The sequence below is a fragment of the Danio aesculapii genome, chromosome 13 (assembly GCF_903798145.1).
Source record: "Danio aesculapii chromosome 13, fDanAes4.1, whole genome shotgun sequence".
Classification (NCBI taxonomy): Eukaryota; Metazoa; Chordata; class Actinopteri; order Cypriniformes; family Danionidae; genus Danio; species Danio aesculapii.
In genome coordinates, this window is record NC_079447.1 from 26,618,349 (window position 1) to 26,631,527 (window position 13,179).

The window sequence follows — 13,179 nt, forward strand, 5'->3', positions numbered from 1 at the left end:
TCCTACTGTTTTTCCCATTGCCTGGCCCGGGCTGTTAATTTAGGAGAGAACCAGATAAATTAGAGTCATGTGGTCATATGCGATATTTGTTTTGTTACACAGCTGCAGGTAGCCATAAAACGCTCCGAATTTATTTGATTTCGACAGAGGCCTCTCGCTCTAATTTACCAATCTCGTTGTTTCTTTTCGCACAACCAGAGCCGGCTAATTTTTTATCCCCTTAAAAAAAACGTGTTTCTGAATCTCTTGTGTGGGTAACAGCCTTTGCAAATAGACGGGAGCAGGTTTCTTGATTTTCTCTCTATTGCTGACAATTTTCCTTCTCCTGGTTAACTCCCTGTGAAAGCAATTTGCCCCATACTCAGGAAAGGTAATGAGCAGATGGTACCATTGTAAATGATGATGCGCCCATAATAAAGAGTTGATAAACACAGAATTACAACAGGGCGGTGGGCGCTAAACAGCACGGAGGTCTGCCGACTGGTCTAGAATGTTTCGTGTTGCCCGTTGGCGCCCTGTGGCAGGCTTGAATCTCACTATTCTGCCTCTTGCTTTGTCAGTATGACGAGTAGAGGCCATTTTGAATTGGACATAGCATGGTTAGAAAGTGAAGTCTGCAGTTTTTCTATCAAGGTGAACTTACAAGTGAACTTAAAGTTAATAAATAAACATTCAAAAATTCACTTCAAGAATGTACAAAGTGTCACTGATGAGTTTGAACATCTGTGTTTTAGCAATTAGAAAAAGTAAAGTTCATTGCAGAGTCTGAATTTTTCATCCAACATTTTTGTATGTTAAAAAACACATTCAAGTAGTGGTTAGTGCGTCGACACATGCACTCCGGTGCTCACTGCGACCCGAGTTCAATTCCCGCCTCGCTGGTCCTATGTCGATCCTTCCCCTCACTCTGCTCCCCATGCTTTCCTGTCAAAACTCTCTACTGTCCTGTGCAATAAAGGTGAAAACCCCTAAAAAATATTAAGAAAAAAAAAAAAAACACGTTTAATCTCACGTTTCGAATCTGATTTGGATTTTTTCCATTTTTCACTTTTGTGTTTTGACAATTCAGGGCCACTATACAAGTGAAAGCCAAAATCCAGAATGCTGTCCCTCACAGCATAGAGGAGGTTATGACAAACAAAGTGGATATTATAATAGTGCTGGGCGATTAATCGAGAAGTAATCAAAATCGACATTCATAACCTATAATCGGCCAAATTTTTCCAGGTTGATTTTTTTTTTTTTTTTTTTTTTCCCAAATATTTTCCCACTGCGTGTGGAGTCACGTGACCCTGCTCTGTTAAGACTGATTTAAAATTCTGCATTGAGCTCACACGTATAGTTAAGCGCAGCCTTCGTATGTTTGCATACCAGTGCACTCTCAAAAATGTAACCAAACATCGAGACGACGTGTAAAGTAGGCTTTGTGATTGGTCGGTTTGATAGTGGTGATGAGAGTGGGTGGCACGGTTTAATTTCAGTTGTTTAACGTTGATGTTCAGTAAATAATCATTGACTGTTAATAGTGTGTTTTTCTTAAATTATTTTAAAATCAAGTAATGCACCCTTCATTAAAAAATCTCTCAATGGGAATATGTGAACATATTTACTGTACAAAACTTGTTAGTGAACTATGAGGGCAAAAAATTAAATAAATAAATGTTCATTAATGGTAATTGAGTGAAAATGTTCAATTAATTGAGATTTTAGGTCAAATTACCCAGCCCTATAATATAATGACAGAATGTGGCTCATTGTTGAGAACCACTGCTATGCTTACTGTATGTTGGTATGTCTGGTCCACACATTGCCACACTGCTGTCTGGCAATTGTTAGTATGTATGTGTCCATACTATGACTTACTGCCAGTCTCTGTTCAGATTGAATTCGTTATGTTGTAACCTTGTATAATGTGGCTGCAGTATCACAAGCAAAATATCAGATTTCCACTGATTGACGGAAATAAGCTTTGGATTTGGGTAATCCACACAACTCTTGATAAGGAGGTGAACTGTTCTTTCTCACCATGCAATGATTTAGAAAAAGAGGAGAACCAAATCATCACTACTTGAACTGATTTTTTTATGATTTAAAATTTTTTTATACTGTGTAATTTTTAATACACATCGGACTCTTTGTGACACATCGGACTCATCGTGACCCGTTTTTAGAATAGGAAAGGTGAAGAAATAAAACACATACAAAACGTTTGGACTTCAGTATGCAAAGGTCTTAAAAGTAATCTCTGTTTATGGAGCAGATGCATAAGTTCACAGAAAGATGGACAAATACTCCAATTAGTTGACATTATTTGTAGATATTTAACCCTCTATCGTGTTGTCATATGGCAACATGATGTTTATGTTCATTTCCATGTGATTTTGACAGACTGTCGTTTATTGTGAGTAGTTGCTGAATGCAAATGAAAACGTCAATAAAAACAAAGGATCAACTCATGTCAGATCCACAAAAAAGTCTGAAACATCACCTCTAGTAAGTTATGAGGTCATATTCACAACTCAAACAAGTTTTTATCAGATTAGTTTATGTAGATCAAGTAAATGTATGTGCAATAGTGGAATGTGCAATAATGCAATAGGTTAGCTAACTAGCATGGTCAGCTGTGATTTTAACAATCTTTTAGTAATCTTTTATCTTGTAACAATGACAACATGATGTAATATTGATTAGTCCTATTTTAATGAAATTTGCATTATGGATAAAATCTGATTTTTATGGCAATACTTTTGATTGAATATAAATACAGGGAGTAGTGAATTAGTGAGGACCACCATGTTCTATGGTAAGTGAAAGAGGAAAAGCGAAGAGATGGCTCTTCCTGCAGATGAAAGTGAGGATGAGATGGTTTTAGTGACTATGAGGATGATGCAGATTGGACATTTGATAAGAGCAGTGATGCAGACAGTTCAGACTCAGAGGCACATAAGACAGGCATTGTATAGTATATAGTATAATACATAAACATTGTTAGGTAGTAGCTACATTATTCTGATGCATCTGGATATATTAGTCTCATTATATTTGTTATAATATTTACTAGAGGAAATATTCATACCTACTGTATGTTTTATAGATGATAATGCAATATTATGTTTGTTTTCAATAATATTCAGCAAAAAGACTGCAATAAATAAAAGCTGTTTGAATAACAGTTGTTGGAAAGTATGTATAAGGTGTTATTTATAAGTTCTGTTACTGCAACACCAATTAAATCAACACAAACAACATTTCAAACAACACAATTATTACTTATATGGAAAGTTCTAAATTTGAAATAAGTTAGATCCACTATTGGATGTTGTTGCCGTATGGCAACATTAAAGCACCTAAAAAAGTGTTATTATATATTATATAGGGAATTACCAACCTACGCCACCCATGACGTCACACACGTTCAACCACGCATATCGGTTGCAAAAGACAAATGGCAAACATGTCATGTTGTGCGGTAGCATGCCAAACTGGAAAGTCCAAAAATAGAAAACTTATATTTTACCGTACACCATCTACCAACACTGCTTTTAATGCCAACTGCAGACGTCTTGGCTAACAGTCATCAGAAGAGCTGAATGGAGTGAGGACCTAATTAAAAATGCTAGAATCTGCAGTTCTCATTTTTATCAGGTAAGTTCATGCTATGCTAAATCATACACATTACTCGTTTTTGATTGCAGCAGTGTATGATTTCAGCTAAACAGGTACATATGGTTAATTAAACTGTGGACACTGAATGCTAAGAATGAAATGTTAAAATGTAAGTTCACGTACCCTGACATACAGGTGCAGTTAGCTGTCAGAATGCAGTTGTTATGTTTGTTCTGATTACCCAGATCTGTAGAGTTCCGTCTTCTTTCCTTGTCTTTGGCTAGGCAGAGTCTGGTAATCATGGAACATTACTTCTTGCACATGACCACACACAACAAAATTGTAAGCATCCAAAGACTTTGCCTTTAACTTCTCTCTTGTATAATCACTTGGAGCTTCAATGAGATAGTTGTATATTTCGGGCTGGATGCTTGGTCATTTTGTCTGATCCAATATCCATTGAGAGGGTGTTATCGCAAATGAATCTGTCAGACGAACACCGCTCACATCTACATTCATTTTGCAGAATAACTGTGTTTATCACTGGGTGTCAAGCTGTTATAATACGCTGAAAGCATTTTGTAAATAATATATAATATGTAATCAATATAACTTATCTCTAATACAACAACAAACTCTGTACCGCATCGGATGTCATTCCCTCGCTGTAAATGCTAGCGCTCCCATTTTTTTTTCTGCATCCTGAATATTTCTATCATAATGCTTGCAGTGGAGTTAATAGATTACTAAGTTACTCAACTAATCAAGTTGCTACATATTGCAATATCAATCACGCATATATTCATAAACAGACAATCTGCGCACTGCCAAAAAATCCACCTGATCTATTGCCTTCCTGTAGCTCAAGTAGCATAGTTGTGGATTTGATTACAAGGGAAAGTGTCTACCTTCAACATAATGGATGAAATGCATTAATGTAAATGTTAAACATCGGCATAAACAATAAAGAGGTTAGTGAATCAAGAGTGGTGTTTACATATTAGAATTCTAACAATACAGCTTGTTTAATTATTTAACATTTTATTGTAAGAGAGTTAACACTATAAGGATATAAGAAACCTTGACCATCATTACGAATGGAAACCAAAAAAAAAAGTAAATAATATGAGTTACACTGAGCCGACATTGACGGAGTGGGTGGGATTTGTCGCCCTCCAACAGCTAACGTTTCAGCCACATAAATCGCAGCAGCTTATAAAGTGTAGTAATGTTTCATTTTTAGTGAACAGTGTGCTATAAACTTCAATGAGACCTGAAATGGCATTATGCTTGGCTGCATCAATCACAGAGATGTTTTGGAGTAGTGCGCAATGATTCAGGGAGCGTGGGAGTTCTCATTAAGCCACTAGTTGTGTGTCACAACATATGAATTTCAGCGAGTTTGACATGGTATTAACACCTTGGGTATATTTAGATATTTATATAAACAAGAAAATTGGGGTATTTACAGCGAATGTAGAACACGTAGATGAGCTCACAGCACACCCATGTAAACGGAATGAAGAGTCATCGGCGATGATTAGAAACATAATGGCAATGTTTTTGTCAGCCGCACCATCCCTTAGCTGCTTTTACAGTGGAAACGAGCGCGAACGCACACCCGGACGTGAGAAACGTCTGTGGTGGAAGCGAACATCTCTCTTTGAGGTGTTTGCAATGCAGCGGAGGAGGGCTGGAGGCTGTAGGGCAGTTGAGTCTCTTTCATGTGCTGCTGCTTGGATCTTATGGCCTGGATCCCAGCTGAAACACTCGACATGTGTGGAGCTAAGTGCCCACTAATTTCCCTTTGGATCTCAGACCATGATGTTGAAGTGTCTGTCTCAGGGTGTGTGTGGATGTGTGCGTCCTTCCCTAAGCTCTCTCTTAGCAGGGGATTGCAGCCAGAGCCAATCATTCTGTGTGTCGCCCCTGCGCTGTTTGTACATCACTCCGCGGAGGCATTCAGATACCCGTGTACCGTCCTCATTTATTTCTCGATCTATAATTCATGTATTTACTCGTTGTTTGCCTACAGATATGACATGCTACTTATGTTTTCTGTTTGTAGAGATATATCAGAGATGTCCAAGAGAAAGATCTGAGTGTTTGCAAACGGAAGATGAAAGCGTTTAGAGAATGATTTTTGCATGAAAGGGTTTTAGACTGACCCAGAAGGCCACAGATCAGTGCATATATTAATGGATGTGTAACTCACTGTCCGGTCCTCATGCATATTACAGTGATTCTGCAGATAGAAGCAAAGCCCTGAGCAGCATGCAGCGCAACAAGCACTTTGCTGAAGTTTTGCCAAACTTCTGATAGTTTTGATAGCTTAATTAAAAACATTTATAGTCGCCTGCGCAAGTCCCCATTTTTCTAGACTTCCAATTTATAGTTGTGTTGTGTTTGAGTGAAATGCCAGACTTATTCATTCATTAATTCATCATCCATTCATTCATCCATTCATTCCTTAATTAATTTAGTTCTGTGGGCTACTGATGGCATTTCTTTCCAAATTTAAAAACAAAATGTTTATGTTTTTTATTTGCATGAAATAACAAAAAAGGTATAATGTTGTCAGAATTGTTTACCTTGCTTTTCAGACATCACAACTTCCTATAAAAACTAATATATGGCATACAGTAGACATACATGTTCATACTAGGATTTCATTTATTCATTCATTTAGTTCTGTAGGCTATTAATGACATTTCTTCCAAATTTAAAAACAAAAATGTGTTATAAAGCATTTTTTATTGCATAAAATTACAAAATAGGTATAATGTCAGAATTATCTTGGTTTTCAGACATCGCGACTCCCATAAAAACTAATATATGGCATACAGTATATGATATGCATGTTCATACTAGAATTTCATTCATTGTCCTTCAGCTTAGTCCTTTATTTATTAGGGTTCCCCATTGCTGAATGAACCGACAACTATTCCGGTGTATGTTTTGCACAGTGGATACCCTTCTAGTCACAACCAGTACTGGGAAACACCCATACAATTTTGCATTCACACACACACTTTCATACACTATGGCTAATTTGTTTTACTCAGTTCAGCTATACCGCATGTCTTCGGACTGTGGGGGAAACTGGAGCACCCAGAGGAAACCCCCCCGAACACGGGGAGAACACAGACTCGGACCAGCGACCTTCTTACAGTGAGGCCACAGTGCTAACCATTGAGCCACTGTGCCGCTATTACTAGAATGTCAAAATATAGCAAACATTATCATTTTAAATGTATTTATTCAACTATTGGAATTACAAATATGTATATGTTCAAATATATTAGATAACATTTATATACAGTATGTGTTCAAATACAGTACTGTATGAACAGCAGTGCAAATGTTTGTCTTATTGTGCAATAATGGGTAAAGCTTCTCAGTCAGTTGTTACACCTGTAATGTCACTTTACAAACAAACTTTAAAATGAGCTTTGATGTTTTTTTTTAAGTTATCACTTTTAAAAACCATGTTTAAGTGTATGCATGGTCTTGCCCCTAAGGTAGTCTGTGAGTTGATACATAAATTCTGCAGTGATGGGATAAAGACTAGAGGGGCAGTAAGTGGAAATCGTTTAGAATCCACAGATGCAGAAGCACTGTGGGTCAGTCTTCCTTTCCAGTGAAAGGTTGACATCTATGAAATGCCATGGCTGTTGATTTAAAGTTACAAACATAACTCCCTTTTTTTTTCTATAAAGCTGAAAGAGTGGTTAATCTTTACAGCAATGTGAACATTAAGTATTATTCATTCGGGTTGGTCAGGTTTACACTTCTTTTTAGTATGCAGATTGACTTACATTCTATGTTTGTGGCTCTGTATATACAGTACATGTTTGTTGTATCATTTTTATTTGTAGATTTTTTTATATATTACTATATATATTATATATATATATATATATATATATATATATATATATATATATATATATATATATATATATATATATATATATATAAAAAATTTATGTAAAGCCTAACCAGGGACAAGAGCTGCAAACTAGCTTTGTGCTATATGTCCTATGTACGCCGCATCGGTTGTCTTTGCATAACAATGTCAAGTGCATTGTCCCTGTTAAATAAATAAAAAAATATTCCCATACTGTATCTAATCTTTAATATATATTGACCATATATGTACATATTTGTAACTGTTTATGTAAAGACCCGATTTAGCTATAATTTGAAATAAATGTTGCAATTTTATATATATAAACTCCAAATATGAACTTGTATGTCATGTAATTTGCATATATTTCCATATATCAGATTTCTATATGGAGCCCCCCCTGTGCTTTAAATAAGATTAAAAAAATCTATTTTGTTGAATAATCCCAATCAAAACAAATTAATGATTTGTTAATCTAAAAATTGTCATTTTCTGAAGAAAAAAAAATTATGTACTTAGACCAACTGAAAATGAACAGTTGTAGGCTGAAATGAGTGATGCTCTCATTCTGGCTCTCTGACTCTCATTTTTTTTCCTTCAAAAAAGTGTTTGCAAGAAGAGTCAGACTATAAACAGGAAAATTATCTAAACTCTCTCTTTTTAATTTGAGTGAGATGCTAGTGGTTTAATCCAGTTCAATGGTCTATGCTAAGTCATGTTTAGAAAGTCAGATATAAATTTGCAGTTCGTCTACCAAAGGTGACCTTACAAGGAAATTTGCACCTACTTGTCATCTAGTTGGTATCAGCAGAATGTCTATTTAAAGTCTGCTTGCACATTATATTTTAATGGTCCTCAACGGACATGCTACTGAATTGCATTGTGACTATTGCACACCAAGTTTAAGTTAGTGTTACATCATTTAATAAACAAACAAATCACTTCAAAAATATCACTGATGAAGTTCTATGTTTGGGTTAGATTAAAGTTCAATGCACATAAGTCAGATTTTTTCATTCAAATCTGGATTCAAAATGTTAAAACTCAAATGTTAAACTCTAGAGGAGTTGTGAAATGAGCCTGTTAAAAAAAGTGAAGTCTTTTGTAAAGAGAAGCCCATGTAAATGGTTGCTTATGAATAACCAGACCATATCATATCATCCAGCACAGCATCAATAAAATGTGCTTAAATAATGTGACAAAGACTTTAAGTGATTGCTAAAACACAGTGGTAGATTTTTTGGCAGCGTTCAGTCCCAAAAGATGCGAGAGATGCTTCAGAGTGTCTTGGTAGGTGTCAAGATCACACAGATGAATAAAAACAGACCAATAACATCCATCCCCGCCGGATTTCCGAAGGTCCATTAGTGGAGCTGGCCAGCTGTCAGTCCTTCCTCTCTTTCCCAGCGCAGCAAATCGCTAGGCAAAGTTTAATGCAATTAAAAGTGTGTGGTGTCCAGGCCTTGGATTGGGCAGGTAGCCTGTGCTGGAGATCTGTAGCGCTGTGAGCCAGAGCCTGGCTACTGACAGTAATTAGCACATGCTAGTCATTAACAAGCATAGATCGGGCAGAGGCTCATGTGGGTGCTGCCATGGGGTTGATACGGATGGGTCTGGTTGGTCTCTCTCTCTTTCTCTCTCTCGCTCTCTCTCTCGCTCTAAGCAGTTTGACCATCGGCTCGGCGAAAGCAATGCAAGCCGCCGGCCCCTCTCTCATGGCTTTCATTACTGAATTTCAGAAATCTGTGTAGATTTATGAAAATGACTTTAAATGCAGCCAATCTCTTTGAGGACTGAGGCCCTGGTTGGCCGCAGAGGGGACCCCGCTGTGAGGTTTTAATGAAAGATCATAGTGGCCCTCCAAGACTGTCAGAAAGCCGCACACCCTGAAAAGCCCAAAATAATCTGTTTTACTTTTAATGGCAGCCATTTTATATTCATTAAGATCAAAATGCTGGGGTTTTTTTTTGCAGGCAAATTGCAAAGCTATTCCACTCACAGCTTGAGAAGGCAGAGGCCCACAGCTTTTATCTTGCTCATAAGTAAGCATGGGCCTAATGTGTCTAATGTGCTTTGATGGTGCAGAGACCTTCGCAGGTGGCGGAGGGAGGTAGTCATCAAACTCACAAGTCAAATCAAAATATCCACTTCTCCATCAGCTTGTTGCTCTCTCTCTCTCTCTCTCTCTCTCTCTCTCTCTCTCTCTCTCTCTCTCTCCTCTCTCTCTCTCTCTCTCTCTCTCTCTCTTTCTTTAACATCGGTATTCTTTCATCCGCTACATTCTTTCACTAAATTCTTTCTATCCACTCTTTGTCTTCCCTGCTATTATTTTCTTAAATTTCTTTTTTATTTCATTCACTTCATGCATTCCTCCTTACCCTTGTCTCAGGTTCTGACTTTTATATTATTTCTGCTTTTATTTATTTATTATTTCATTCACTATTATCCTTCACACTTTGGTATAGTCTCATCTCTTTTTTTTTAAGTCTTCTGGTATTTTGTCTAGTCTTTTTTCCGTTTTATTTTTTCTTAAATTCATTCATTTCCTTTTTAATTTCTTTTCTTTTGATTTTTTCTTTTCTTTTCTTTTATTATGTCCTTTCCTTTCTTCATTTCCTTTCCTTTTTTTCTTTTTTTATGTCCTTCCTTCTTCATTTCCTTTCCTTCCTTTTTTTTTTTCTTTTCTTTTATTTTTCATTTATCCTTTTCTTTTCTGTTATTTCTTTTATTTCCTTTTTTTCCTTCATTCATTTCCTTTCCTTCATTGACTTTCCTTCCTTTCCTTTGCTTTCATTTTCCTTTTTCTTTTCTTTTCTTTTCTTTCTTTTCTTTTCTTTTCTTTCTTTTCTTTCTTTTCTTTTCTTTTATGTCATTTCTTTTATGTCCTTTCCTTCATTTCCTTTCCTTTCCTTCATTGCCTTTCTTCCTTTCCTTTGCTTTCCTTTCTTTCCTTCCTTTTCTTCTTCTTTTCTTTCTTTTATTTCCTTTCCTTTTTTTTCCTTTCCTTTTCTTTCTTTCTTTTCTCTTATTTCCCTTCCCTCTCTTTTCTTTCTTTTCTTTTTATTCCTTTCCCTCTCTTCATTTCCTTTCTTGTATTTTCTTTCTTTTCCATTATCCCTTCACACTTTGTCCAGTATAGTGTCATCTCTTTTCTTATTCTTCTGGTATTTTCTGATTTTTTCCATTTTATTTATTTTTCTTAATTTCCTTTCTTTCTTTTCCCTTCCTTTTAATTTCCTTTCTTTTCTTTATTATCTTAGCCTCCCTTTCCTTTTCTTCCTTTTCTTTTTTCTTTTCTTATGTTTCCTTTCCTTCATTTCCCTTCTTTTCTTTTCTTAGCTTCCCTTTCCTTCGTTTTCTTTTCTTTTCTTTTCTTTTTTTCTCTTTTCTTTTCTTTTCTCTTTTCTTTTTTTTCTTTTTTTTCTTTTCTTTATTATCTTAGCCTCCCTTTCCTTTCCTTCATTATCTTTTTATTTTATTTTCTGTTCTTTTCTTAGCTTCCCTTTCCTTCATTCCTTTCATTTTCTTTCTTTTCTTTTCTTTTGTTATCTTAGTTTTTCTTTTCTTTATACCTTCCCTTTCAATTTTCATTTTCTTTTCTTTTTTTTCTTTTCTTTCTTTTTTTCTTTTCCTTTCCCCCTTTTTCTTTTCTCTTTCTTTTTTCCTTTTCTTTTTTTTTTTTTTCTTTCCTTTTTTTCCTTCATTTGTCCCCTCCTTCCCTTCCCTTCCATTTCCCTGTTAATTTCCCTGTCTCTTTTGCTTCTTCTTTTACTTGTTATAAATTTCACTCCTTTAAAACAACAACAAAATAACTTTTCTCATTCCTCGCTCACCTCCTTTCCACCACTCCTCGCTTTTCTCCTGTTCAATTTCCTCCAGTGTCCTTTTGTTTGCCTTTTCTTTCTGTCCTCCTCCACTTCTCATTTCTCTTTGTCCCTCTACTTCCTTCCAGGAGTTCATGCTCCGTTTTTGCAGGTGCGAGGATGTATGATGATTGACTCTGACACATCTCTGCGTAGTCGCATCAAACAGCCACCACTGCAGCGCCGAGGATCTATATTTACCATCAGCCTCCTTGTTATGGTAATTAGAAACATTCCTTCCCTGGCATCCGTTAAATTCTAAATTAGCAACGACTTTAGACAATTTCCATGACAACTTGCTTCCACTGATTTAAGTGCAGTTGTGACAATGATCTTTCTATGTCTGCTGTACTCACCATTGCTTGTATGGTGAGTACATTGTGCTGTTGGTAAGTTAGTCATTGACCCCATCACAAAAAAAGGTTATGCTTCATGTTTCTTCTGAACACATCAGCATTAACCTTAGTAAAAGCCATCAGAACTGTTTGCATTTTCTTTTCTTTCTCTCTCTCTCTCTCTCTCTCTCAAACATGCTGTGTAAACAAACATTGTGTCTGACTAAAAGCGCAGTAAATATTTCAAAGTTTGGAAGTGTGGTGTTTAGGACCTGATATCACGTTTTGAGTTACGCTCTCACTTGCATCTCTGCACACTTGAGTTTCTTCCATCGGCCAGCAGAAGGCACAGTTGTAGCATTACCCAGATTTAAGAGGTGCACCCCTGCACCCAGGTCCAACCCCACCTTCTTGGTTCCAGGGTGCCAAGTCCAGCCATTGACCAGACTTGCTGGCTTCAAGCCCATTTCAGTGGGGAAATCCAGTTTGATTGCATGCCCTAATGTTAGGTACAGGAAGTAAAAGCTTCTTTCACAGGGACAATCTACCTCTAGATGTGCATGTCTATTTGTGAGTGTGTGTGTGCGTAGTCTGGCATGGATAAGGGAATCTGATAACCTTTCTTCATTCTGTGGGTCTTGGGGGTGAGGTGAGTGTGTCGGGCCCTGCCAAGGCGCTGTTTAATGGGCCTCTGAAAACACTCAAAAGGCAGACACAAATGTGTGCATGGGCAGAGGGCCAGCGCAGGCTCAGACAGGGGGTGCACAGATCTCAAATGGGGGAAGGTTGTAAAGGAATGCTTAAGGACAAAACTGTTTGATGGAGGAAGGTATGAAACAAGAGCGAACGGAAGGACATCAGGAGAAACAAAAACAGGGAACTGAGCGAGTCAATGGGCAGCAGACAGTTGCAAAAGAGGGACAGAGGCGGAAAGAAAAAGATCAAAGTGAATGCAGGGAGAGATTAGGAGAAAAAAAGAGCATCTAATGTATGTGAGGGAGCTGTTTCTTCTTGAATACCTGAGCAGAACAGTTTCCCACCTATCAACATTTAGGTCAATAAGGAAGTACAGTGCTCAGCATATATAAGTACACCCCTCACTAATACATGTTTTAAATTCATATTTTTAATAGGAAGCTATACAATATTATATTTGTGCATATACATTAGATTAGTCAGTACCGAAGCCAAATTTTGAGCTTATCTTACAAAATAACTTATGATAATGGTCCAAAAACTAGTACACCCAGATTTATATGTTTGAGAAAAATATAAGAGAAGCCAAAAAAAGAAAGAAATTTTTTGTTGAAATTCTGTAGGTTGTAACTTTTTTTTGCAATATTTTGCTTGAATTGAATTGTATTATTCTTCAATTTCTAAATATGTTTGGTGACTAAATTATTATTTTAATAAATATATCAGTTTAATAAATCTGTTTTGTTTAAATGCACCAAAATACATTGCC